Source organism: Nelusetta ayraudi, unplaced genomic scaffold (genome assembly GCF_046127955.1).
Source record: "Nelusetta ayraudi isolate G7.1 ecotype Tasmania unplaced genomic scaffold, CSIRO-AGI_Nayr_v1 ptg000052l, whole genome shotgun sequence".
In the NCBI taxonomy this organism is placed as follows: domain Eukaryota; kingdom Metazoa; phylum Chordata; class Actinopteri; order Tetraodontiformes; family Monacanthidae; genus Nelusetta; species Nelusetta ayraudi.
The window spans coordinates 3,735,460-3,761,924 of NW_027466102.1; the positions used below are offsets into that span (position 1 = coordinate 3,735,460).

The 26,465-nt window shown below is 44.5% G+C and overlaps 1 protein-coding gene across 1 annotated transcript in view; it reads right to left on the reverse strand.

Moving 5' to 3' along the window:
* Window positions 1-483: 483 nt before the first annotated feature.
* Window positions 484-26,465, reverse strand: part of LOC142896263 (interleukin-6 receptor subunit beta-like) — a 127,947-nt gene continuing 101,965 nt past the window's right edge. The window contains exon 17 of the mRNA XM_076037851.1: window positions 484-593. The gene's annotated coding sequence lies outside the window, so the exon portion shown is untranslated. The remainder of the gene's footprint in view (window positions 594-26,465) is intronic.

Genomic DNA, 26,465 nt, shown 5'->3' on the forward strand with positions numbered 1-26,465 from the left:
GGCGCGTTTGGATTTTCACGCTAAAAGGAGAACGTTGTAAAAAAAAAAAAAAAAACAGCTCAGCTTTTCTCAGTGGTCTGGTTAATCTCAATGTTGTTATCCTGGCGGTGCGCTCGCCCAGTTGTGGACCTGATTCCCAGAGGTGGCAAAAGTATTCTCATTCTGGGCTTAAAGAAAAAGTATGGGAAAAAATACTCAGGGAAAAGTAACACATTTGTTGATAATTTAGCAAAATAAAACCTTTTTTTTTTTACAGCTTTCCTACTCTCACTACTATATTATTTTCAACTGCAGCACAACTAAGTTGAAATCAGCAATTGTTATGACCAATCGGCCATTATTGGATGTTTACGCTTTTAATTTTATTTTCTACATTTTTATTTTTCTTTGCCCTGAAAACAAACTGATCAGTCACCCCAAAGTCACTGTAAAATATGATCCCTCTTATATTTAACTTTCATTCCTTCATTCATTCATCTTCTATACCCGCTTATTCCTATTCAGGGTCACGGGGGTCTGCTGGAGCCTCTCCCAGCTGTCTTAGGGCGAAGGCAGGGTGACACCCTGGACAAGTGGCCAGTTCATCGCAGGGCCTATGTTTAACTTGTGAATTCAAAAAGTGAATTACTTGGAACAGAATTTGTATTTCCGAAACACTAATCACAAAAGTATCCAGCATGTTTGTTTGTTTGTTTTTTTTCCCAATGTAGGGAGTAGAAAGTACAGCTACGTGTGTACAAATGTAGGGAGTAAATGTATGAAAAAATAATCAAGTCAAGTACAGATACCTGAAAAAGCTACTGAAGAACAGCAACAAAGTAGCTCCGCTGATTCCTGGACGCCACTCGGCCGCTCCCCAGGTGGTGAATTGCAGACAACACGCTAACACGTTGAAGTATATAAGTACACAATCTGCTCATTGATCGACTTGATTGTTCACCTAATCACCTCGGACACTCTGCCTCTCCCTGATGTCCTCCCCGACACCTTCTTCATCAGACGGACACGTGAGACGAATTGAAAGGGTGGAGGAAATGCTCCCGCTCGCCCGCCGGCCCATCGGCCCGCCGGGTTGATTATGGATATTGTTTGTGCCGTGATGCCGACGGGAGAAAACGGGCACGCCGGGGGAGAGACTCTGATGGAAGGGCTCAATCAACACGGCGAGGCTTTGACGTTGAGTGTGCAGCAAGAGAGAGACACTTTTATCTGGTGTTTCTTTTTTTCCTCTTGCCTCGGTCAAGGTAGCTAAAGTAAAATAAGCTGAGTGATTGCTGCCTCCATCTCTTATGAATAAGGAGTGTCAGGGGTGACGGGGGGGGCATGCGGCAAGAGAGGCACACGCTGGGAGCGAACTCGCGCTTGCGGCACCGAGGCACGCACTCACAATCCACAAAGGAGAAAAGAAAAGAAGAAGGAAAGAGAGAGAGAGAGAGAAAAAAAACGCTGTTTGTTATTCAGGCAGCATTGCGAAAATGATTTATGCAGCCATATCTCATTTACAATCCTGGTGCAAATTAAAATCCAATTATTCTCTGTTGGAATGCAGATATGAAAAAAACATTAGTCATTAGTTTTTGGGGTGCAGCTGGGATGATGCAGCAGAGTAACTGTGGGGTAGTAAGGCAAAATAAAGAGGAGGACTGGGGGGAATGTGTCTGCAAGCGTTGGCGTACTGGAAGACAATTTTAGCTTTGTTGTTTGAGTGTTTGTCCGAAGGGGGGGGGGGGGGGGGGTTCTTTGGATACAGTGATGGAAGGCGGTGGGAAGAGGCTGTTGAGAGTTCATCCAACCAAGACAACTGCAAAGTAACAATAAAACCAACAGGAATACTTTTTTAAAAAAAAAAGAAAAAAGAAAAACGAAACAACAAAGCCTACGTTAGTATTGTGTTTATTCATAACACCTGGCTGGACTCCAGAGTGGCCAGTTTACCCCGCAAAGTTCTTTTACTTCCAAACAAAACACAATGTGTTGAGACGTTTCGCGCAGTTTTGGTACCTGAAATTTACGTCTGTGGAAGATGCTCCTATCTTACAAGGATATGAAATAAATTCAACCCCTACTGACCTACTACCCTACAACTGCCCTAATATGCTAACCAGAGTACAATCAGATGAAGTGTGCCGTGCTACACAGTGACAACTAATCAAACTGGGCCAAAGTATCCTCAGTCCTGAAATCCAAATGGATGGAATGCTACAAATTCAATTCCAAACCAGTGTTTCTCAACTGGTGGGTCACGACCCACTTATGGGTTGCAAAGCTGTTTTGACTGGGTCGCTGCTTTGTGCCCGTCCCCCCCTTAAAGGCGTAGGGATTCTTCATAGATAAAATGTTTGGCATTTATTTTGCAGGAGACACAATGCAATTGAGTAATGTCAATGATTTATTTACTAGATCTGCCAGAAGGTGAGCCAGCGTTTAAAAAAAAAAAATTGAGTCTCGACTTCATGATAAGGAAAAAGATGTGTTGAGAACCGCTGCTCTAAACCCTCCACTTCCGTGTGTTCAAGCGTGGTTTGGGACTTCTATGGTTTCAACACTTCAGATTCACGATGTGCTTGAGAGCTGATCTTAAAATTAAAGTGGTAACTTCAAACAAACTTTTACCAAGTGGCTCTTTTTATCCCTTTATAACTTTATGACAGAGAGTCATAAAAAAAAAAAAAAAAGCACAATGCATCGCAGCCGGGTATAGAAATTCCTTGGAAAATATTTCACGGCCGTTGTTTAACGACAACGCCACGATGCTGCTGCGAGTGCGCGCGCTGGTAATGTTCCCGAACGTACCGTAACTGATTCTGCAGCGAGGTGAAGAGGAACGCGTCCAAATTTAACGGCGCCTCTCGACTTCAAAGGAGGCAGCAAAGGAAGAAAACATGCAAGGCGAAACGACTGCCCTCGCGCAGAGCAAAACGCGCCGCGCATGGAGCTTAGCGTCTTTTTTTTTTAATTTCATCCCGAGGTGCGTCAGGCAAGCATGCCGGTGCCACCGCTCGAGTCACAGGTTCACATGGTAACAAAATGTACAGATCTGCCTGCCTGTCGTCGTTTTCACACTCTGATGGGAACTCTATTACTGCGCTGCGTAATTGCCAGAAAAGGAGGCGCGTCAACGTCTTTTTAATTGCGGTAATCTGGCCTGAGCCGTGATAAAAATATGATGTCTGCGAAAACCGTTTCTCCAACATATCATAACAGGGATCCTACGAGGTACTTAGGAGGGGGGGGGGGGATCTGAAAATATCACAAAAGATGAGCCCTGAATACGGAAGAGGATTAGGGCCACAAGAAGAGAAAAAATATGAGATAGATTTTTTTTCCCAAGTTCCCAATTCGAGAATAAGGTTGAAATTTCGAGATTTAATGCCGAAATTTCGTGAATAAAGTTGATGTAAAAAAGGCCAAAATTTCGTGAATAAAATCGAAATGTTGCAATGAATGTCAACGTGAAGTAAGTGAAAATGTTGAGAATAAAGTCAAAAGGCTCTGCTTGCAAGTCTAGTGGAGTACTTCCGTTTTCGCCAGTTTCCTGATTACTGTGTGTGGGTGAACCTTGCGGGATACACATGTTGCTTTAACTGTGGGTAACTGGGTTAATCCACCATCCAGCCAGTCTACTCGCCTGTCTTTTTTTTTTAACGTCGACTTTATTCACAAAGTTTCGTATTTGTTCACGAAATTTTGTCTTTTTTACGTCGACTTTTCTCACGACAAATTGACTTTATTCAAGAAATTTCAACTTAAAACTTTTTTTCTCCTCTTGTGGCCCTAATCCGCTTTAGTACTTGAATAATGCGTTTAGGGAAGATTATGTCGAAGAAAATTCATCAGGCCGGTAAAAACAAAAACAACAAAAACATTAAAACAGAAATTCCTCTGTGCAAGCTAAAATGAGACCCAGGTGCCGGTGGGTGACAGGAAGCTCTATAAAACACGGCACACTGAAATGACTGATACTCAACATGCATTTAGTGAGGACGCATTTCGCACCTGGCTCAGGTTTACTCTCTCGAATTTAAATGAGTAACCCTGAAAAAGTTCGCGTTTGGAGCGTGTTGTAAATAATTCATTCATTCATTTTCCATACCCGCTTAGTCCCGAGCTCAGGGTGACGGGGGTCCGCTGGAGCCTCTCCCAGCTGTCTTAGGGCGAAGGCAGGGGACACCCTGGACAAGTCGCCAGTTCATCGCAGGGCGTTGTAAATAATGTAGAGCACAATTATTTCAGTGTGCGGCGGATTAGTTTAGATTCTGCCAGGAAACCATAATACACTATAACAATGGGGAAACTGAAATTACAGCAATGGTATAGTGCAAAAAATATTGAAAATTGCATTCATCAAAAAGAAATAAAGAAATCAAAAATAAATACATAAATGAATGAAATATTGAGGGAGCAAGAAAGCTCACGTTGTGTTTAATGCTTTTTTTTTTTTTTTTGCTTTCCCAGTTAAATTTTAGATTCCAACCCTAATAAGCAGGAGCTTTGGTGATTTGAAAGGAACATGAGACGAGGAACATGGGATTAAGTTTTGCATCACGCAAACTCTTTGACGGCGGCACAAACTCATCAGCGTGGTGTGTGTGTGTGTGTGTGTGTGTGTGTGTGTGTGTGTGTGCGCGTATGCAAAAAGGAACATCATGCCTCAGCCTCGGAGGAGGGTGGGAGGTGTTGACGGAGCTTCAGGCCCAGTGATGCAGGCAGGCTGCTGTGGGCAGCAACTGACGGACAGGCTGGAGGTGTGGAGGGATGTCTGTCACAACCCCCCCCCCTCACTCCTCCTCCTCCTCTTCCTCGCCCTCGTCCAATCCTGCGCCATTTACGTCTTTAATGCACGTCACTGCGTACGAGCTGCGTTGTCACAACACGGGCACTTGTTTTAAGCGGAGGAGGAGGAGGTGACATGGTATTTTTTTTTAACAGGGTGCTTATTTGTCACAGTTCTGAAGACTTGAAGGACGAGTCATCGAAGGAACGTCGAAGCGAACCGTCAAAGTTTTCCGTGCGCACTTGTCTCTGATGGAAGGAGCATGGGCGTTGCAATGCAGGGTGTTTTTTTTTTTTTTTGTTTTTGTTTTTGTTTTTTTTAGTAATGTTTAGTCACTGCTGATAACAGTTTTCAAGAACGGCATAAACTTGAAACAAGAGTAGGATCTAAGAATAAGACATTGTCCCAGACCATGGCTGAAACTAGTCGGAGATACTAACCAGTAATCTATTTGAGTTACATCAATGAGATGGTGCCAAAAGAAAATATTGACCTTAAAAGTATCTTTGGTTTTAGTGCTGCGACAGTGTAGTCTCCCATTTAAGGATGAGTAAAGTACATCTATCTATTCTCTTCTATTATTTGAGGGACTGACTCAGGACAATCTAAGATAAATCTTTGTCGTTGGGAATTAACTATTGGCCTTTCATCCCAGGAAAACTCTCCTGCACTGCATGCTGCCTCCCTGTACCCGCTCCTGCTTCAAGGCTCCACTCAGCCACTATCCGCCTGCCTTTGGTCCTGTCCTGCTTTCAGTGTCCGTGCTCAGCACCCCTACTTCATATTCTGATGGCTACTAAAATAAATGGTCAAAAGTCTGCTTCCCCCATGAGTCTGTGCCTTGGTCCAACCTTCCCCCCACCTGAATGTCACACAGTGTCGCAATTCTGTTTTTTTTTTTTAAAGCATCCAATAAAATGGTTGAACAGCTTCTCTTTCTCAACACCCAGAGTTGCGTATTGCTTACGTGTTGTCTTATGAATATGCTACCTTGTATGTTGATCAACTGAAGAGTAAAGGGGGATTTCAGACAGTGCGTGAAAACGGCCGACTGCATTAAAAGATCTACGGAGCTTTGCCAACACAGGAGTTCTAAAACTCTGCAATCAACCGCTTGGCCAGTAGGAATCGCCAAAGGCGGTTGCAAAAGACTGAAAATGTCGAGTTTTCAAAACCGTTCATACATCATAAACTGCAACACCGCCTTTGCTGATCTAAATCACCCTCTAAAGAATTCCGCAAACACTATTTCCGTATTGCTCCGCACGCTACAGATATTTTTGTCTCTTCCAAATGGTGCAGGGAGCGACGGTTGATGTGCGTCAGCCCCATGCGGTGCCGCAGTTGCCAAAGCCAGTCGGATATAAAGAAAAGCCTTCGGGCAGCATAGACCACAAACGTTGTTGATGTTCCTCAGAAGGCTGGAATGACAATAACTCCCTCTTTGTCACAATCAAACTTTGCACGTAAGCTTGCAATCGTCTTGCAATTTTGCAGCAATGCGCGCATTTTGTAAGGTTAACTGAGTGGAACTTCACAGCAGATTACACTTTGGTGAACTCGCTGTCGACGCGCTCTGCAGAGCGCCCTGTCTATAAAATATAGACAGGCCATAAAAGAGTACTGAGACTTTTAAATGCCACGTCAAGGTGATGGCATTAAACACAAGGCCGGGGGTAATAACGGCCGGCCAGAATAGAAATCAGGTTTTATTTGCAAGACTTGATCACAGAGTGATGGTAAAAGACTTGAAGGCAAAGCAGAATTTATTACTCTGTGGTATTAAACGATCAGGTTTACGGGCAGGTGTTAATGCTGCGGTACGAGGCAAATAACCTCTGACAGGAAACACGTTGCGCTTAAGACACCTGGTAAATGAGGATCCCCCTGCTGTAATGTAATAGCACCAAAGTAAAAAAACAAAACAAAAACAAAATTGAATTCAATTTAAAACAGTTGCAAGACAATTGGTTTGTGGTAATCCTACCAAGCTTAATGTAATTCCAGTCACTTCTTAGAAACATATTCAATTACAGGTCAGTTTTAAGGGGTCCCTATTATGGCCATTTCTGTATTTACTAAATGTTGGTGGTCAACTTCTAACGATACACAAGTTTTGTTTATTGCCTGAAACTCCTGCCTTGAGCTGTACAGACCCTTCGAACAGTCAATCCCCTTGCAATGGGCCAGCCACTCACTGCTAGCGCTAGCTTAACGTGGAAGCTACCTGCTATTAGTGACGTGTCGCCTACATTTTTTCCCTCAAAAAAAGCATGTTAACTTAGATAATCAACCTAAACCAGTGACACGGAAAAAGCCAGAAATGATGAAATGATGCAGCAAAATGTCATTTTTCTCGTACTTTGTGTGTTGTGTGCCGTCATGCCTGGAATGCAAAAAAGACTTTTGAAAGAGCATTTACAACGGGGCTCTGAGGCTGTGGCGTGCAGCCAGCTGTCCAAGATGGACGTGATCCTCTCTGCACACGCACACCTCATATTTGCCTGGGGACACACTGACTTGTGGCCCCGTGGCATTGTTTTCATTCGGGTCAATGAGCCAGGTGTAGAGTGCGGCAAAGTTAGAATCATCTAGCTTCATCTCGTTTTGTCCGGTTATTCAGTGAAGTGAGACGACGCCCTTCTCCCCGTCGGCTGCAGTGAGGATGGAACTAATGCTGCATGCTATTGAGATGAAAAAAACTGGAGAGATTAACCTTTTGGTTGTTGCGGTTGCATAGTCACGGGGACAGCGCGGAAGCACCAAAGCTATTGCGTGCTTCCACGCAGGTTGTATCGTTCTCCAGCTGCGCATTCGAGGCTGAGCTAAACAGCGGTATCGGTATTGCCGCCCAACAGGAAGTCACAGCCGTCGCCGCGAGGATTCTCCCGGCCACTGGGACCTTGCAAAGTGAGTATAATGTAGAGGCGCTTCAGCAGCCGGAGTGTTTTGCTTCGTTACGAAGCAGGCGCTGCATTCCCAATCGATTTGCACATATGAAACTGCGGCAACAAAAATGAGTTACGGGTTAACGTGGCGCAGCGAAGTGTTTGAACGCCTCGTTGGCGATCGGCCCAAAAAAAGAGTGAATTTCCCATGTGTTGGACAGCTGACTGAGAAACAGTGATGTTCATCGGACCGCGAGAGAGCGGCGCAGTGTGAGAAAAACCACGGTACATTGTCCACATCGACAATTGATCCTTTTGGCCGCCTGTTTCCAGGCAGAACAGATCCAGGCTATTTATTCCAGTTGCTGGGTCAGTTATACTCTCCGCTCTAACAGTATCCAGCCAGCCAACTCCTCCTAATCAGATCTCAGCTCAAGGTGAGGCTTGCGTTTGCGTGTGTCCAAACGGGAGAAACAACAACTGCAATCAGGTGTGACACGGTTGGATCAGATGTCTCGACGGTGCTCGGGAGGTTCTGACAGCATCCCACTTGCTTTCGGTGCGAACACGCAGAAGGGAGAGGAGCTCGGAAGAGGAGATCATCCCGTAATTTGTCCTTTTTCCAGGAAGCCGCTGCACAGAACGCACAAAGGCCGCGTGCAGCGAACGCAGCACCTGCGCGACTGCAATAAACAGACGGTAACCATGGCAACAACAACGACGACGACGACATGAAACTCTGCGCCTCACCTTGGAACTCGGTTGGGTTCCGGACGAACGCCTACAGCCTGAGCAGCTCTTGCCGTTTCATTGCAGGCTGGAAACAGCAGCAGGGCTTCACCGGCAGAGTCGCCTGAGCTGTGCTTTGCCCCTGTTTGGAGACTCATCATCAGAGGTCACCGGTGGGGTGACCCCACGCCCCTGCTGTCTAGACCTCCTTTGATCCGTGCACAGCAGGCCCTCGCCAGTGTGATTGCGCAGGTCATATAACAATAATAATGATGATAATAATAATAATAATAATAATAATAATAATAATAATAATAATAATAATGATGATAATGATTTAAAAAATAAAACAGTGAGGACAAGAATAATCACTGTTGAAATCTTTCCGCCCAGGGGCGGAGCTACGTGTTGGCCATTTAGTGGTGGTGGTGGTGGTGGGGCCGTGGGGGTGGAGTGAGACTTTGACAAAAGGTTTTTACTCTTCCACACCCCAGCATCTGAAATCATATCTTTGTTCATTTATGTGCAGTATCTTTTTCTAATTTTAATTCTTCACTCTAATTATATGTAAGAATGTTTTTGATATGTATAATCATTTCTAACTTGATGATTGGCCTGGATTTTGTTGTCTGAGTGAAAACAAGACACTCAAAGAAGTTTAATGCAAACCTAAGCCTGACTCTGTCGTCCTCATGGTGACGGACCGACATGCTATAAGTAGGGATGCACCGACGCCGGTACCAATATCAGGTAATGGTTCCGATACTGGGGTTGAGTACACCGATACCACGACACCGATAGCAGTTGTTTTTGTATGTACATGACAATTTTGTTCAATCTGTGTTTGTACTGCAGTGAAACAGTAGCCAATATTCTAGAACACCATGCTGAGAAATGTTAAAATAACAGGACATCTGTGGGGGGGGGGAATCAAAGTAATTCTATGATGTGTAATGGCCTTATCAAGCACTCGGTTTTGGTATCGGTGAGTACTGAAATGCAAGTACTGGTACGCTACTCATTCTCTAAAAAAGTGGTGTCGGTGCGTCCCTATTTATGAGGTCACCCTGAAAACATTTAATAGGAAATATAAACTACACTGACAATTAGAACAATAATAATAATAATATAAACAGTCATGTGGTCGTTTCAGGTATCTTCTTATTGCAGCCCCTCTCACCCTGTGGTCCCTCCAAAGGAAACATTTCTGGCTCCGCCACTGCGTCTGTCTCGTGCTTCGCCTGCTCCTCGCGTCCTCCCAAATCAAGTGGGATGAAATATTGATCCATCTTCAAACAGCGCGGCTGTGGTTCTGACTGTCAGCGTGACGCGGCGCTTTGAGATCTGAGGCTGCCGGCCTTGGCTCGGGGGGGGGGGGGGGGGGCTGGTAGTCTGGAGGTGGGGGAGGGCGACTGGTTAATATACGGGAAGGATTTGGCTCAGTGGGGGTGGGTGGTTGGCGGGGGGGGGGGGGGTTCTCAAACAAGAAGATGTTCATTAACGCCCCATCCGCAAAACGGAGATTTTGGTTTGTTATCCCCGCCACGCCACTTCCAGTGGGTGGCCACTCTTTGATGTCGTTCGGGGAATGCAGCCTTTTAAATCCTCCACAGAAAAACAGTGTGCCGGTGACCAGGATCAGGTGCGGCGCTCTCGCTTTGTTTGCAGCAGCAGCAGCAGCAGCAAGAGCAGCAGCAGCAAGAGCACTTCCACAATGGCTCCTCTCCGCTCTCCTCGCCAGTGCCAGTTTTCAAAGAGCTTCCCGTCGCTCCATTATGTCAATTACAAACGCCACGCTACCCTTCCTTAGCCCCCCACCCTCTCCCACCCCCCACTAAAATCCCGACTCCATTCGCTGCTCTCAGGTTTCATAAACGGCAGCCCGGGGCGCGCAAACTCTCCATTTTCTTTTCCAGCCCGATAGCGAAACAGGCTGATTCGAGACAGATTTCTATTTTATTATTTTTGTCTTTTATTTGGCGTGGAAATTTGAAAAGCAATCAGTTCTCTATTACCTCTTTTGTGCGGGCTTTTTATTCCCGCGTTTCGTTGTTTTGCAAAGGCAGGCGTGGGTTCGGGTTTCTGTTGTCGTCCGCGGCACGCAAGGCGCAGAATAAAGCCACTTGTCGCTTGTTTTCGTTCGCATTGCCAATCACGCCGCCGGAAGCTTGTTTTCGGGAGAGCGGGGATGAGAGATGCCATGGGCTGCCATAGAAAATGTGGGGCAATAATTTCAATGATTCATTTACTCGACATGATAGAAAGAGGGCTAGCCTTTTTATTTTTGTGGAATAAATTTGAGCGCTGTGAAATAAATTTTGGTCGCGACCTCATGGTAAGGAAAAAAACGCAAGACCCCTGAGACTCCACTGGTTGTAGTGTTGCGGTCAAGACCGCACCGACCTAGACCAAGACATTATCACGACTCGAGAGTATCGAGATCGAGACAAGACTGAGACTGTATATGTCAAAGAAAATTAACAACACAACAGAAACAATGATCAGTATCTTTAAATTCCAGTTAGTTTCTACATAAATGGAAGAACAACATTTATTTTCAGCAGGGTAGCGTTTCATAACTTTCTTTAACATTTCGCTGCTTTGCCGGCTATTTTGAACTATATATAAAAAAAAAAAAATTTTTTTTCCAATAATTAATAATTAACTAGGACTAAGGGGGTGTGTCACTCTGGCTGTCACAAGCAGAGAAAAACAAGGCAGCAGCTGAATTCCTTTCTGTAATTATCTGTCATTGCAGTGCAGGCTGGCCTGTGAACGAATAAATGAAGCCTTCGACATCCACCAACCCGGACTGCCTCATCCCGGGGCCAAGGAGTCGCACTTCGCTGGTGGCACTGAGTTAGCGGCGTCGTTAGCCGTTAGTGTGGCTGGAAGCAGCGGAAAAAGACGACGTGAGAAATCAAATACCTGCCCGGGGAGACACCTGTGCGCGACGAGCACGGCAGCGCTGCATCTGCAATGCAGAAAAGCTACTGGGATGGAGCGATCGATACAAGCCAGGCTGCAACTGAGTCATATCTTCAAAAACAAAGAAGAGGCAGAGTATTTTTGTGTTTTGTTTTTCCTTCAATTAAATTCTGTTCCTAGTCTATCTATCTATCTATCTATCTATGCGTATTGATATTGACAAAAACCTCATTAAATGACCGGCTGAAGCCACTGGGTATCCACCTGAGTCATTGAAATCACACGCAAACACAATTAGTCTGCGGTGCAGAGCCTCACTGTCATCAAAACACAATTAAAATCACATCAGCGGGCATTGTTGCACGGGGAGCCATGTTCCCCTATTAGCATAAAGAACTAAAATTGGATTGTGGTTAGTCAATCCAACACATTTGTCATTGGAACATTGGATTTGGATTTGTTCACCAAAAGGAATAACCCAGCACATGCTCGTAATATGGACCAAAGCTGCAGGATTTATTTTACGCGTCCGCTTGGGGAAAGATCTCACATAGTACATTTAGAGAAGGGGGAGGCAAAAGCTAGAAGGTGATGGGATGAACCTTTTGTCAAACACAACCACAATGACAGTACAGACAAATCACATGGGTTTTTAGAGGCGGTTTAGAAAGTTTAGCTCGAGGCTAGCCACTAGCGGAGCCAGTTGCAGTGATAAGCAGTGGTGTAAACTTTAGCCAAAAGCAGTGTGTGTAAAAGAAAAAAAAAGTTATTTCCACTGGGAGAAGTCTTCAATCTTTTGTTAACGTTCAAAGTGCGCTTAAGAAAAAATTAAAGTGCCCAAAGTCCATTAACTCAGAAACCCGTTTCTATGCCAAATTTTGCACATTACTAAAAAGGTGAAAACCGCCTCAAGCCAGTGTCCAAACTTTTCTTCTTCTTTTTTTTTTTTTTTTTAACTAACTAGAGCATTTTTTTTTTAAATTGCAGATTTTCTAATTTTCGGTTTCACCCTGTCCTCGAACTGGAAAACAAAACAATCTGCCACATGGCAAGGGAAAAAATAAGCCAAAGTCAATATAATAAAGCCTCAAATTCTCCCACCTGGCTTTTTGACCCTGAATAAGACAGTGTGGAGGATCCTAACGACCCAGGCAGAACAGGTATTCACATCGACAGGCTGAATTGCAAAAAAAAAAAAGAAAAAAGAAAAAAGAAAAAAGTTTGTTCCAGAGTGGCTTGTTTTGAAAAAGTGCACTTTGTGCTGATTGTTATTTTCAACAACTCTCCCTCCCAACTTTGGCAAAGTGTTTTTAGGGTGTTTTTGTTTATTTATTTTTTGTCACTGCACTGTTGGGTTTGCCTCTGAATCTGAAGCTATTTAGGATGTTTATGGGACGGTAAATCCTGCTTCTCAGACAGAACGTGTGCTTTTTTAAAACAGCAGCCCTTCTTTGTCACAGGAACCCATAAAAGAGACGTACGGCTGTATGAAACCGTCAATGTTCTGCCACTATGCACATTGCACAAGCAATAAAGCAGGCTTCCATAAAGCAGCTGCTCGCTCTCACCTTGACCGATTACTGAGAACAGACTGAATGTGCCGCGCAGAGTGAGTGGCGCCAGTTAAGTGTTTGGAGCCGGAGGATGCATCCGCAAGGATCTCGGTGATTAGAAGTTTTATTTATTTAATTTTTTTTTTTGACGATCATCGCGTAATTTGCATTTCTCATGAAGGCAGGGAGCGTGTTGCATCGGTCAGGTGTCACAGCTGCTCCAGCTGCTGGAACGCACGCGGACGCTCGAGAAAACCTTTTGAAGAGAGAAAAAACCAGCGCGGGCAGCACCAGTTTGAGCGAAAAACACTCGGCGCGACCCCGAAGCTGGAATCCTCGCGGACGCTCTGTTGCAAGGCCAGCTGGATTAGGCTGCCGCAGGCGCCTCGCGAAAGCAGGCCATGTAAAAAAAAAAAAAGACAAAAAGAAAAATGCAAGACAGACAAAAACAAAAGCAAAAGAAAAGAGTAAGCTCACGTGAGTCTGGCACAAAAGTGGTCTCGCTTTTGACTCTTGTGCGTGGGAGGCAGAGCCGCGGAGCTCCTCCCACAAAATAGGATCCCATTCAGGGCTATGACAAGTACCATTAAAAGCAATGCTAATAATGGATGTCAAGCACCCCGCCTTTCGGTTTCAACGCAGGAAAGCCCTGTCTCCATTATAGCGCAGCACAGGGCCAGAGTGGAAGTGGCACAGAAGCAGCACTTTTACATTGTTACTTCAACACAGAGCAACAAATACAGCAACTGCAAAGATCACGATATATATATGTACATATATATATATATATATATATGTATTTGTGGGGTAGGAGCGTGGGGGGCAATTCACAGAGGGATTCGGGGAAACACTCGACACCAAATCAGAAGCCTCAGTTTACAGGAATCGCCGGTCAGCCAGTCGGTCACAGCGCTTGCTTGCTCGCTCGCTCGCTCGCTCGCTCGCTCGCTCGTCCAGCACAGTGGAGAGATTCATCGCCGAGACTCCCGGCTCCGTTTGCTCAGACTATCTGTCTTCATAAAGATGCTATCAGCCGGAAGGAAGGACGCCCGGGGATGCATTTCAGCTCGTCCCCCCAGGGTGTTTTGTTAACATTTCTTTTTTTTTTTTTTTATGTTTCAGAATAGCTAGGACTGGCTGTTAAGCTATAAAACATGACCTCACAGGGCTGACGTTTGGCAAGCGATAGCGACTGAAGTGCACGGGGCGTTCTCGGGAGCGACTGTTTGCACAACCGGGTCTTTCATCGGAGCAGATCCGCCCGTCACTGTGCTCGTAGGTATTGTCCTTGTGGTAGTTTTTGACCACGACGGGCCTTTGAAAAGTAAAACTTGAATGAGAATGCTGAGAGATCGCACGCCAACTTTGGATTCTTCCTGTTAGCTCCATTAGCTTTAGCCTCTATACATCTTCTTCAGCCTTGTTGTTGTCAGCAGGCTTTTTTTTTTTCTTTTTTTTTTTATCTTAAATGAAACAGCAGAGCACATCCATATAGCTGTTCTTGCTTAAAGTGTTTTTTTCAGATCAGTTCGATTTCACTGACTAATTTTTGCAAGTAGCATTACAAGCACAAGACATCAAATATGGATATGGAAGACAAGGATATTTTCAGGACAAATCAGATGTAAATGATTGTCTCCTATAAAGGCAGCAGAGCTCTGTTCTGGTTTTTGGGTACCAGCACTACCTGGACACAATTTATTGATTGATTGATTTTCTTTTGCCAGGAAGGATTCCACTTCAGGTTTATTATGCAGTACTAAGACAGTATTTAGTTAGATTTGTGTTTTTACTGCAGGAATGTTGTTCAAATAACATAACACCTGTGGAAAGTAAAATCAAATCAAAGTCATTCAACAATATGTAATGTACTCAACATCAGTATCGGTGAGTAAGGAAATGTAAGTACTTTACTAGCTAGTGAGGTATGCTAGGACTCTACTCCTCCTGTAAAAAAGTGGTATCTGTGCGTCCCTAGTTAGGCCGCCGGTCTCGTATTTCACCGTGCGCAGACAAAACAATCGGTGGGGGATCGGCCTCAGATCAAGTGAGGCTTCATCTCCAACGCTTAAGGGAGGTTAAGAGACCAAGTTCAGGTGCGAAACGAGGGCTAAGAGATGCAGAGATGTCTCAGTGACGCACAGTAACAGTGGTCTGGAGAATCTGTCACTGAAACTCCACATGAGAGGCGGGAGCTTTTATTGAGGCCATTACCTTTATAACTCCTCATTGGACGCCCACCAGCTCCTCCACACCTCACCGTCGATAAGATGCGCATCATTCGGCGCAGTTTCTTTTTTTTTTTTTTGTTTCTTTTTTTTATTTGTTGTGAAATTTTACGTTGAGCAATCTGAGCGGGGTTCAACTTCAGCACCTCCTTCTTTTTCACACAACGGCGGTCCATCCTGCGGCCGTACGTTGTGTTTCGTTTTTTTTTTTTCATCTGACAAAAAGAAAAAGGGCGCGGCCTCCTACTCGGCTTGAACGAAATCCAATTTTCCAAGCCACTCCACCGCCTATTTGACTGTAATAATACGTAGAGTTGTGAGAGCCCATAGAGAGATTTTGGGGGGGGGGGGGTTTCAGGAGAATGAAACAGAAAATTTTGGGATAATTTCTCCTGCAGATTGCTCTTCCAAACAAACATAAAAAAAAAAAAAAAACCACTTCAAACCTCTTTTGAACAAAAGAAACATGGAGATTTAAGAGGGGCAATACAACATTTGTGTCACTGGGAGCAGGATTCAACGTGGATTATAATTAATCTTGCGATCAAACTGGGAGCTTTGAGGCTGAATTCAAATAACTTGTGAATCTAATTTTCATATTATTCATTTTATTCTGTTACATCCCTAAGACATTTTCATGAAACTTTACTTTTCTACATTGGGCCATTAGGAGTCCTTGAATAGCAGATAGCAAAAATAAATAAATAAATAACTAAATGTTTTTCTCTTGAGGTTGATTTGAGGCGCTGAACAGAGGGAGTAAATAAGTATTGGAACTTTTACGGCTGCTTATAAACTTCCTCCTTCCATTTTATATCTTCATTTGCCAGGCTGGCCTGCAGGTTATGAAAGTGTCCTAGAAAATTACTCACAAACAAGCACCTGAGAGGAAAAAAACAGTCAAGAAAATATGTTTATGAACTCTTTATCTTGAAGGCAGGTTTTCTTCAAACATTGAATTTTGCCCCCACATGGAATCAGCAACAGCCTTGTCGTGTCCGCGGCGTAACGACCAAGTAATCAAAGAAGAGATAGTCTGAAGCAGGACAAAAAGCCAACCTTGTGTGCCGGAGCTACAGTATAGAGAGTGCCTTGAGTAACAAATGAGCAGATGCTGACGAACTGAATTGAAAAACGGGGGGGGTGTTTGCTGCGGGCAAAACACGGCCACTTGCAGATAATGCTCTTGTGTGCAACATCAAGGTCGGCGCAGGGGGAAAATAAAGACTCCAAGGAGCTGCAAACGGGGACCACTTCGCTGTCCTGCGGCAAGACCGAAAATATCCGACGACTGATCGCAAAACCAGGTGCAGCCGAGCACTTCGACTCTGAATTATTTATCCCAACACGCCGTTCCCCTTGCTGAACTATCGGGAAAGCAGGGCCACACGCACACCTCATTAGGATTTATCAGCGGGTACCAGGCTTCTGTGTGGTGGGTGCGGTGTAGTCGCCGCTGTCCTTGTCCCTGAAATGGATGCCTATCCTACTTTAAAGGTCCAGTGTGTAATATTTGCCTTAATTTCATATTGGTAAAAGTTCAACATACTGCCCAGAAATACATTTTAAAAAGTGTATAATTGCAGTACAATTAAAGTAATTTGGTTTTCCTACCCTTATAACAGTTCTCATTCATGTATATATATACATATATATATATACAGTATATCCACACCAGGCCTGGTGTGGACAATCCAGCCTACCTGACAGCGTATTTCGTATTTAGGGTGATACTGCTCACTGTCTTCAAATAAACCAACGAAGAAGAACGAAGTATCCAAGTTTTTGCTCGCACGCCACTGTAGCTCACTGGCAAGCTCGGGAGAAGGAGGGCACAGAGTTCCCTAGGGCAGCGACCCCCAACCTTTTTAGCAGCACGGCCCGGTTTAATGTGAGACAATATTTTCACGGACCGGCATGAAAACTGTGGTATTTTCTAAATACAATAATAGACGTGAATCCACTGTGTACACGTTTGGAACTTTATTTGCAGCGTCCTGTTAACATGGTGACAACAACATAAAAAAAAATTAAAATCTGGTCTGTTAAACTTTGCTTTCTTTTTCTTGGAAGTCGTGGACTCTTATGTCTCCCACCCTGGGCCTTTTCTTCTTCCCAAAGACGGTTGCTTTCATTCATGTTGCTCGCTAGCTTGCTAGCTTGTGGGTTTAATCTCACGGTATCGTATCAGGTGACCGAGACGAGCGCCTTGATATGCGTCAAGAGTTGAGCGTTAGACGGACGTAACGGAGAGAACGCGGTAGTTTTTCAAAATAAAATTGTTCAGACTCAGATAATGAATGAAACGGGATTAATTTAACGGAGGTCAATTATTCTTTCTGTCCGGCCCGGTACTAAATGACCCACGGACCGGCATCAGTCCGCGGCCCGGAGGCCACTGCCCGAGGGGACTTAAACGAAAGAGCGCTGCAGTCCAAAATGCAACTACTTGATGTCGCTGTTTCTTCTTGAAAATCTCCAAATAATACACTTCACCTGCTGGGCCGTGTTAACGAGATCCATTCACATTTGGTTTAGCGCCGGCTAAAAATATTCGACCCCTGCGAAAAAATTTGCAACACTGATCAGCATCGATTGCCCCGATCACGTCGGGTGACACCTGTCAAAGCTCGAGTCACCAGAGTGGGGTTGACACAAAGAATCATCCATCCATAATCTATCGCTGCTCAGCCTGGGCAGAGACACTGGGGGACGCTGGGAAAGACAGATCAACCCCTGGATGGTTGCGCAGGTCATCAAAGGGCTGAGGGAAATATAGGACGAAACATCCATAGAGTAGATTCACAGATACAGACACTTCTAGAGCAACAGTGAACTTCAGAGGGAGGAGGAGGAGGAGGAGCAGTGTGCGGATGCATTCCTAATAGCCAGAAAGAGCCTGATAAAATATATAAAAAAAACTGTCTTATCAGCGAGTGTTGTCAGCAAGCTGCTCGTTTGAATCTCCACAAGAAGATGGAAATGAAACACAGGAAATACGTTTTCAGGTATCTGTACTTCACTTGAGTATTTCTTTTTCTGTTGAATTTTTACCTGCAATCCCTACATTTGCACACAAATATCTGTACCTTCCGCTCTTTACATTGAAAAAACGTGCTTATTACTTTGTCAAGTTATTTACCTTTTATTGAAGTCGTTGTTGCTTGAAGTGGCACTATTTGAACGTGAACAGTCATTGCATTTTAGTGCAGATTTATTATGAAAAAATTAAAATTAGCACTGATCATATTGTTTCATTATTGCCCCCCCCCCCCTTCAGGTGGGTCATCGAGGAGGCCTCGGCGGTGAAACCAGAGGTCATGCTTGACCTCAGGTGGAAATGGAGGATGGCCAAACAGCTCTTCTTCTCCAGGTCTGGACGTGTTTGGCGCGCACTTTGCACGCGCATTCTGCCACCTTCTGGACGGGAGTGCCACTCATCTACCGGCCAAAGTGCGGCGACTGCTAATTTTCAACCCTGGCTGGAAAAACAAAACTCCATCTGAAAATGCGAGTGCCGCTTTCCTCCATGACATCTGTGAACTGAACGCTTTCCTCAACGCGCCAAATCCACGGCTCCCGCTCTCTGCAGATCCACCAGTATGTCCAATTTAGCTCCACCCCGAGGGTGACATCAAGCTAACGTATTGCTGCTGTGCGCCGGTTGCGCCGACTGAGGCGGGCTAATGGGGGACGTAAACAGCCGCCTTGAAAAGAGTTAGCGCGAGGGCAATCTAGGTCTGATGCTTCATGGCTGCGTTGGGGTCGGACGGATGAGTTCAGTGCTGCGGCACTCAACACAGACTTAATAAAAACGGTCAGACGCTGGCTGCATTTAACTTCATCAGATGCAGCTTTGGGTTGTAAGCACCCACTTTAAAGCTTTTAGGGCCAAATTGCTGCCCTAAAAAACGCTCAAAACATTGGAAAAAAAAAACATTCACATGCACAAACAAGTGAGCAAATAAAATTACCTCTACTTCCTTCCACGCTCTCCTCTCTTTCTATGCGTCGCTGCCATTTTCAAATGCTAAACGTTAATGAAGTTTCCAAATGGGGGTGGGAGCAAGAACCAGGACTCACTTTTTTTCAATTTAATTCTCACGCTTTTTTGGTACCCGGCGGAGAGGGGAAAAAGTAATCATTTGTGTTTGGGAAATAATAGAAAGAAAAACTTGGTAGAGCGACAGAATCTTGAAAGATAGTGTGATTTGAATTTGATTACAGAAAACGCTGGCATGCTGAGGGAGCGGCTGTTGCGTGACAGTCGCAGGAGCCCGGGAGGGAGGGAGAGAAATATTCAATAAAAAAGTGGCCTGACCTTTTCAGTGGAAACGCAGGCAATCGTTGCTGCCTCCCTGTCCCTTTGCATCAAATCAGCCAGGGTCCTCATGCAGCAGGTGCCTAGGAAATTATGCACAAAAAGAGAGAGAAAAGATCTCAGCCAACATTATAAATCAAGATAATGGTGAATTAATTTGAGCTATTTCTGTGCTCTTGGCGCACAAACAGACAACGTCCAATGACAAAGGGCACACCTGTCGAACCTTGTGTCACCAGAGTGGGGTTGACACAAAGAATCGTCCATCCATAATCTATCACTGCTCAGCCTGGGCAGAGACACTGGGGGACGCTGGGGAAGACGGATTAACCCCTGGATGGTTGGCCAGGTCATCAAAGGGCTGAGGGAAATATAGGAAGAAACGCCCACACAATGGAGTCACAGGTAGAGACAATTCTGGAGCAACAGTGAACTTCAAGAGGAGGAGGAGGAGGAGGAGCATGCAGAGCTGTCCTAATAGCCAGAAAGAGCATTGAATAGTTGCCTGATAAATAGAAAAAGTACATATATACCAAGAGTTTAACAAATTCGATTTCCCTTCAAATTGCGTCAGCTGTCATCAGCCAGTGTTCTTTAAGTTCAGCAAGCTGCCTGTTTGAATCCACAGAAGAAGACGGAGACGGAAGACAGGAAATGACTGAGTGCCCAGCCGATGCTGTTGAGGTTATGGCAGCTTTACCACAACTTTATCTGGCATTTTCAGATTAATAGTACAATAGTCCAATACGGTGAAGAGCAACACTGGACTGCAGTCAATGGTAAATAATACGGCGCTAGTTGTTTTTATAACCTTGCTTAACCTTTCCTCTGCACACCTGACTGTCTTCTGCACATCTTGCTCTTGTTCTGTAGTTACACTTTAATTCACGTAAGACTCCTTTGATTGATTGTTGTTTTTTTGTTTTTTTAGAAGGGACATAATACCACTTTTTTTTACAGAATCAGTAGCCTACAAGTACTTGCATTGATACTGGTATTGGTATCGGTGCATCCCTAGTTTTTAGTGCTGCAACAGTAGAGTTTATAAAATTGGGATCTATCTATCTATCTATCTATCTATCTGTCTGTCTGTCTGTCTGTCTGTCTGTCTGTCTGTCTGTCTATCTATCTATCTATCTATCTATCTATCTGTCTATCTGTCTATCTATCTGTCTATCTATCTGTCTATCTGTCTATCTGTCTGTCTGTCTGTCTATCTATCTGTCTATCTATTTATCTATTTATCTATCTATCTGTCTGTCTGTCTGTCTGTCTGTCTGTCTATCTATCTATCTATCTATCTATCTATCTATCTATCTGTCTGTCTGTCTGTCTGTCTGTCTGTCTGTCTGTCTGTCTGTCTGTCTGTCTGTCTGTCTGTCTATCTATCTATCTATCTATCTATCTATCTATCTATCTGTCTGTCTGTCTGTCTGCCTGTCTATCTATCTATCTGTCTAGGCGGTACAACAGAAGATGCTCCTGGCAGGTATCATTCATTCAAAGTGTATAAACCATGGAGTGAATGTTCCTCTTGGGTCAGAGGCAAAATCCAACTGTGCTGGCGGCGCTTTGGCTCTCTATAGAAATAAACCGGCCAAAGAGTGGTTCCTCTGACCCATTGAAAGTCCAGCTCCTGATTGGTGAGCAGCTGAACGGCCCGCGTGCCATCGGAAACTCTCCTCCCCGACTGCTGCAAATCGGACTTATTTGCTTGCGGCCAGGCATCGTTCCACAGAATCTGCGATAATAGATTTGGGCCACTGTGTCGAACGTCCTCCGGTAGGGCTGAAAAATGCATGCAATTAAATTTCTCATTGTGGCGGCCTTAATCAGGTCAGAGCAGTCTGACTTCATTAACCGGGGGGGCGGCAAGGCTCGTTGTTAAACCTAATCAAATGAAGACGTGACTCTCAGTCATGACTCAGGGCGTCTCTGGACTCCTGTGTCAGATGTGCTTAGCGAAAACTGTACTGAAGGAGACAGTTCTTTTCAGCCTCTGCTGAAAACCTGAAGGGAAGGAGAACTGGAGTGCAAAAAAAAAAGAAAAAAGCCCAAAGAGTCTGTTGCCTTGTTTGAGAACAGACTTAGAAACTAAACTAAATTAAAGACACGCTTTTAATAGCACAAACTCACAGTTGTACACACAAGTATGTTTGATTTGAACTTTTAGTTTATTTTTCTAACGCAAGGGTCACCAGCCTTTTTGAACCTGAGAGCTACTTCATGGGTACTGAATCCTATGAAGGGCAACCAGTTTGTTACGCTCTCCTGAAATAACACGTTTTCTCAGTTGGCCTTGAGTTATGTGTAATTATTAATGATGCTGATCGATGTGGAGACACTGATCACGTCAATGAGTTCTCAATAATTATCAACAATGGCTTGACAAGGTTCTTCATGGTGGTGAACCCTGTTCTAAGACAATTCAATTTCAAATTTTGTTTGTGTGGAATTTGAAAATTGAATTTTTCCATTTTTACAGCAATTTAAATTGAGATTCTAAATCTTACACAAATTAAGTTTGAAATTTGAATGTACAGTATATTGCTCTTCCTGTAGTTTGAGCTATATTTATGTGGATTTTCTTTGGTAACCTGCCTTGATTGCTTGATTGATTGATTGATTGATGGATGGATGGATTTATGTATTTATTGATTGATGGATCGATTACTTGAAGTGTTACTCCCACCCTTGTCGCACAGAAATTTCCCCATCAGGGACAATTAAAAGAAACTCATTGATTGATTGATTGATCGATTGATTGATTGTGACACACTCGGCTCGATTCCATCCTGCATCAAGCACGTTCACAAAACCGCCACCAAACAAACTACCTGTTTGCTGCCAACAACTCCAGCTACCGTGGAGAGAGCAGCGGCAGCTGTCGTGCACAGGACATTTCTGCCTTATCTTAAACTGCACACAAGACGATCATTCGGCAAACACGAGATAATTGCGCATGCGCGATAACAATCCACTCCGTGCAATGCGGCTGTATAATTAGATCCTGAATGGTGTTATCTGAAGAAAGCACTGTGAAATATGCCTCCACTGATCAGCAGCGAAGGGGAGACCACACATGAAATCTTAACGAGAAATCTTACAACGTGGTGTTGTAGTCAAGCCGCACCAACCAACCAAAACATTATCAAGACTATAGAGCATTGACATCGAGACAAGACAAAAGCGCGTGGGGTTCTCGACCAAGACAAGAGCAAGGCTGTATATATGAAAGAAAAATCTCAACAAAACAGAACAAATGACCAGTAAGTTTTTGAATTAAAGTTTGCTTCTACATAAATGGAACAGCAAGCAGCAAGGTGTCTTTTAATCACTTTCAATAACATGTTGCTGCTTTGCCAGCTATTTTGAAATATTAAAAATGCCAAGCATGAACAAAATGCGTAAAAAAAAAAAACCTTATTGTCTGAGCGCTTAACTAAAAATCTCATCTCACTCATGGTGGTTGTGAAAGACCTCGAAGTTCTGTTTGGCTGTAGGGACGAGAGGTGGTTAAAGAAAAGGGGTGCCACCTGTTTGGATGTCCAAAGCAGAGTGAAACAAGACAGCGGCTGGATCCTTTTCTGTCATCTGTCATCGCAGTGCCGGCTGAGTCTCGACTGGTCTCGATCAAAAATCCTGAGTCTGCCCAGTCCAAGGCCGAGACAAAATGCCTCAGAGTCCGAGATGAGGTCGATACCCTAAAAAGTGTTTTTTTAAGACTAAGACCAATCTGGAGTGCTGCAACATTATAAGAACGTTTTAGGTGAGGTCAGAACTGTCCATCTGTATCTGTTTCCCATCGCTGCTCATCATCATTGCTCCCGAGGACGCGCAGGCTGCTGGAGGCCATCCCGCCTCGCGCTCCGGACGACTTACCGTGTTTATCGCAGCTCCGCACAGGGAGGAAAACAAGCGTCCAAGATTCAGGGTTCGCCCATTAGCTCAGAGCGCGTCTCTCCGACTGCGAGCAGAAGGTGGAGCAGCTGGAAAGAACCCACGCAGACGCAGGGAGAGCTCACGATGCTCCTCTCCGTCGACAGCTGACCATTATTTTATAGAGATACTCAAATAAGTGAGTATGCGTTGAGGTTTAAGGAGCCTTCTGTCACACAAATGGACGGCGTGACTTCCAGAGACAGTGAGATATCTTGCGAGGCTATATCTTGCGAGGCTTTTCAAAGAAAAAGAATTGGTGCCTTTTATTGTCACTGAAAACCTCCTTTATAGGAGCCGACAGGTTCAAGTTCCCTTTGTCTCTCTGGCTGTGGGCGATAAATAAATGAAGAAATGTGATTCTCATAAAACCTTCGATGTTAGTTTTTGTGCATTACGCCGTACACAGCTGGATTTATCAGTGTACAGTCTTCCTTATAAGCACTTTGCCAAGGATTGCCGCCGTCGCTCAAAAGTTGGATGTGTTAATGCAGTTATTGCTGTTACATTACCCCTGCATGCACAAACCAAATATAACTCACAAAAGTGATGGAGACTTGAAAAGAAATTTGAACCAGAAATTCAGGACACGGTGAAATAAGATGAATAAAATGCGACAGATTGACACTTATTAATCATCCCTGCCACAATTTCCAGCAACGTGCGCGACTGCAGAAATGACACAAGTATTTTTTTTTAATATGCACATAATGTCGAGATTATTTAATTTCTCAGGGAGGAATCAGCCATGCAACACCTGAGTCAAAGGAGGAGGAAGTCTCGTAATCGCTAACGCACCACCTGCGCTCATTACAAAAGATGCATTTACCGCATATGCCCTCCACAGTGTCGCCAACTACCCAGTAAGAAAAGTAGCTATTGGTTGCCCCTAAAAGGCGCTAGAAGTCGCTAAATTACGTCATTGCCTAATTTCAAGATACAAGATTAAAGAACTTGATTTGTCGCATGCTCGGAGGATGTGCGGTGAAATGTAAAAGTGGCACCCAAAGATCGCGCAATCAGCAAAAAAGCATTTGAAGTAAAGAGAGCAGCAGGAACAATCTGGAATAACACTATGTGTATAACCAACCTTTTTTTTCTTCTTTATTTTTTTAATATAAATACACGATTGGTTATGCACATGTCATTGTAATGGACAAATAAATATATTTAACAGGAATGCACCGATACCGATACCAATATTGGATATCAGCACCGATCACGGGGTTGAGTACTCTACTCATACTCGTAAAATACGAGTATGAGTAGAGTGCTAACCGGTACCACAACACCGAGGAATGTTGTCCAAAATAACAGAACATCTGTGATGTGTAATGGCCTCAGAAAGTACTCAGTATCGTACTGTACTTGTTCTGAAAAAGAGTGGTATCGGTGCATCCCTAATGTAAAATATGTTTAAGGGCTCAGCATGGCTGCACGATTCATGCACCAAAAAAAGTTGCTAGGTTTTGTCGGAAGCTGCTGCTGGCTAAATATAGCGACAAAGTCGCTAAGTCTGGATCCGTGGAGCGATCCTGAATCTTCTGGGTCGCTCGCTGAACAGATTCAGATCGTACGAGTCTTTCGAATCACTACTAGGTGAAGGCAGAAAACTAAACTGGCTAAAGCTAGGCTAACTCCGCTCATTTAAATCAGTGAGTGAAGGGAGGAGAAGATTTAAAATTTAGAGAGAGTGAGAGGAAATGTTGGGCATTTATTTTGAAGGACACAGTTCAATTCAATGAATTCAATAATTTATTTACTAATCGTGATAGAAAGTGGGCTAGCATTTTTTTCAGACTTCATGATAAGAAAAAAAAAAAAAGTGGTTCGTGAGACTCCACCAGTGGAGAACCACTGTCTCATAGATCTCCATGGTTCATCCCCGACTGTGAGATTTGCATTGACAGACGTCCGATCCGCCAAACCCAGAGCCAATGAATCAGATTCTGACCATCACGACTTTATGCCTCCTGCCCAAGACAGGAACAGGAATTTTGTTTGCTGGATCTGCTGCATTATTTGTCTGTTTTTTTCAGAAGATTTACCTCTGGCAAAACGTCTCCTCAGAGTAAACGATGCAGTAACCCCTGCGAAGAGAGGACAACTTGCCGCAAGGCTCTGGAAGCAAACCCAGTTTTTTTTTCTTTCGGGGTGGGGGTAATATTAGATCAGGCGGCCCCATAGCGGCTCTGACCAAGAGGATGACGGATGAACGATGGGAATTGGATTTAGAAAGTGCGGGTAAGCAGAGGAGGAGGGGGAATAGGGGTGGGGAGGGGTGGGGGGGGGTCATCAGGTTGAGAGGCTGCGTCCGCCGTGTCCATCGGAAACACCTGCTGCACGGGAGTGAGAGGGGGACGTGGGCGGCCGCGCGTCTCAGCGGCGGGAACCCGGTGACGGAAAGGTGAGCGCGGCTTTGATGGGAATCAGCCAGCTTTCATGTGCAGCCAGAGGGGGCGTCGGCCCTCTAAGCGCAGCTCATCTATCTGCGCTATAAGGAGAAGCCATCGCCTCTGGCAGCAACAGACCAGAGTCTCAGCACACGCACACACAGGCATGATTTATAATACCCCTGTGCATTATTTTCGCAGATATTTATTCCGCAGCGTTCTATGTGAATCCCAGCGCTGCATGACTAAGAAGATCGTCATCAAACAAGGGGGTGGGGTGGGGTGTGGGGTGGGGTGGGGGGGCAGCTTCTGACCTTGACAACAAAAGATGAGCAAACTTTCGTTTGGAAGCACATCCTACCTACACATCGATTGTGTGTATTTTCCCTCTGGCAGGAAGATGAACGGACTTCTGAAATCCGGGTGGCTTATATTCAAATGACATTCACAAGTTTCACGGAAAACGTTCTGTCACTACGATATTAATGCCCTGAATGCACCCTTCTTTTATGTTATTGTTAGGCTCAACACAGCAGATTTCTGTTTGTCTAATTAAAGTCCTGTTTCTGAAGTGGACCTTATACAAAGAACTCGGAAGGTCCATCGGCCATCAAACAGACTCACCAGGTTGTTTTACAGTCAACGGGGCCCGTGAGCAACAACTTGAGACTTCCAATTTAGTGCGGGGCCGCGGTGACACACAGCTTGGCTC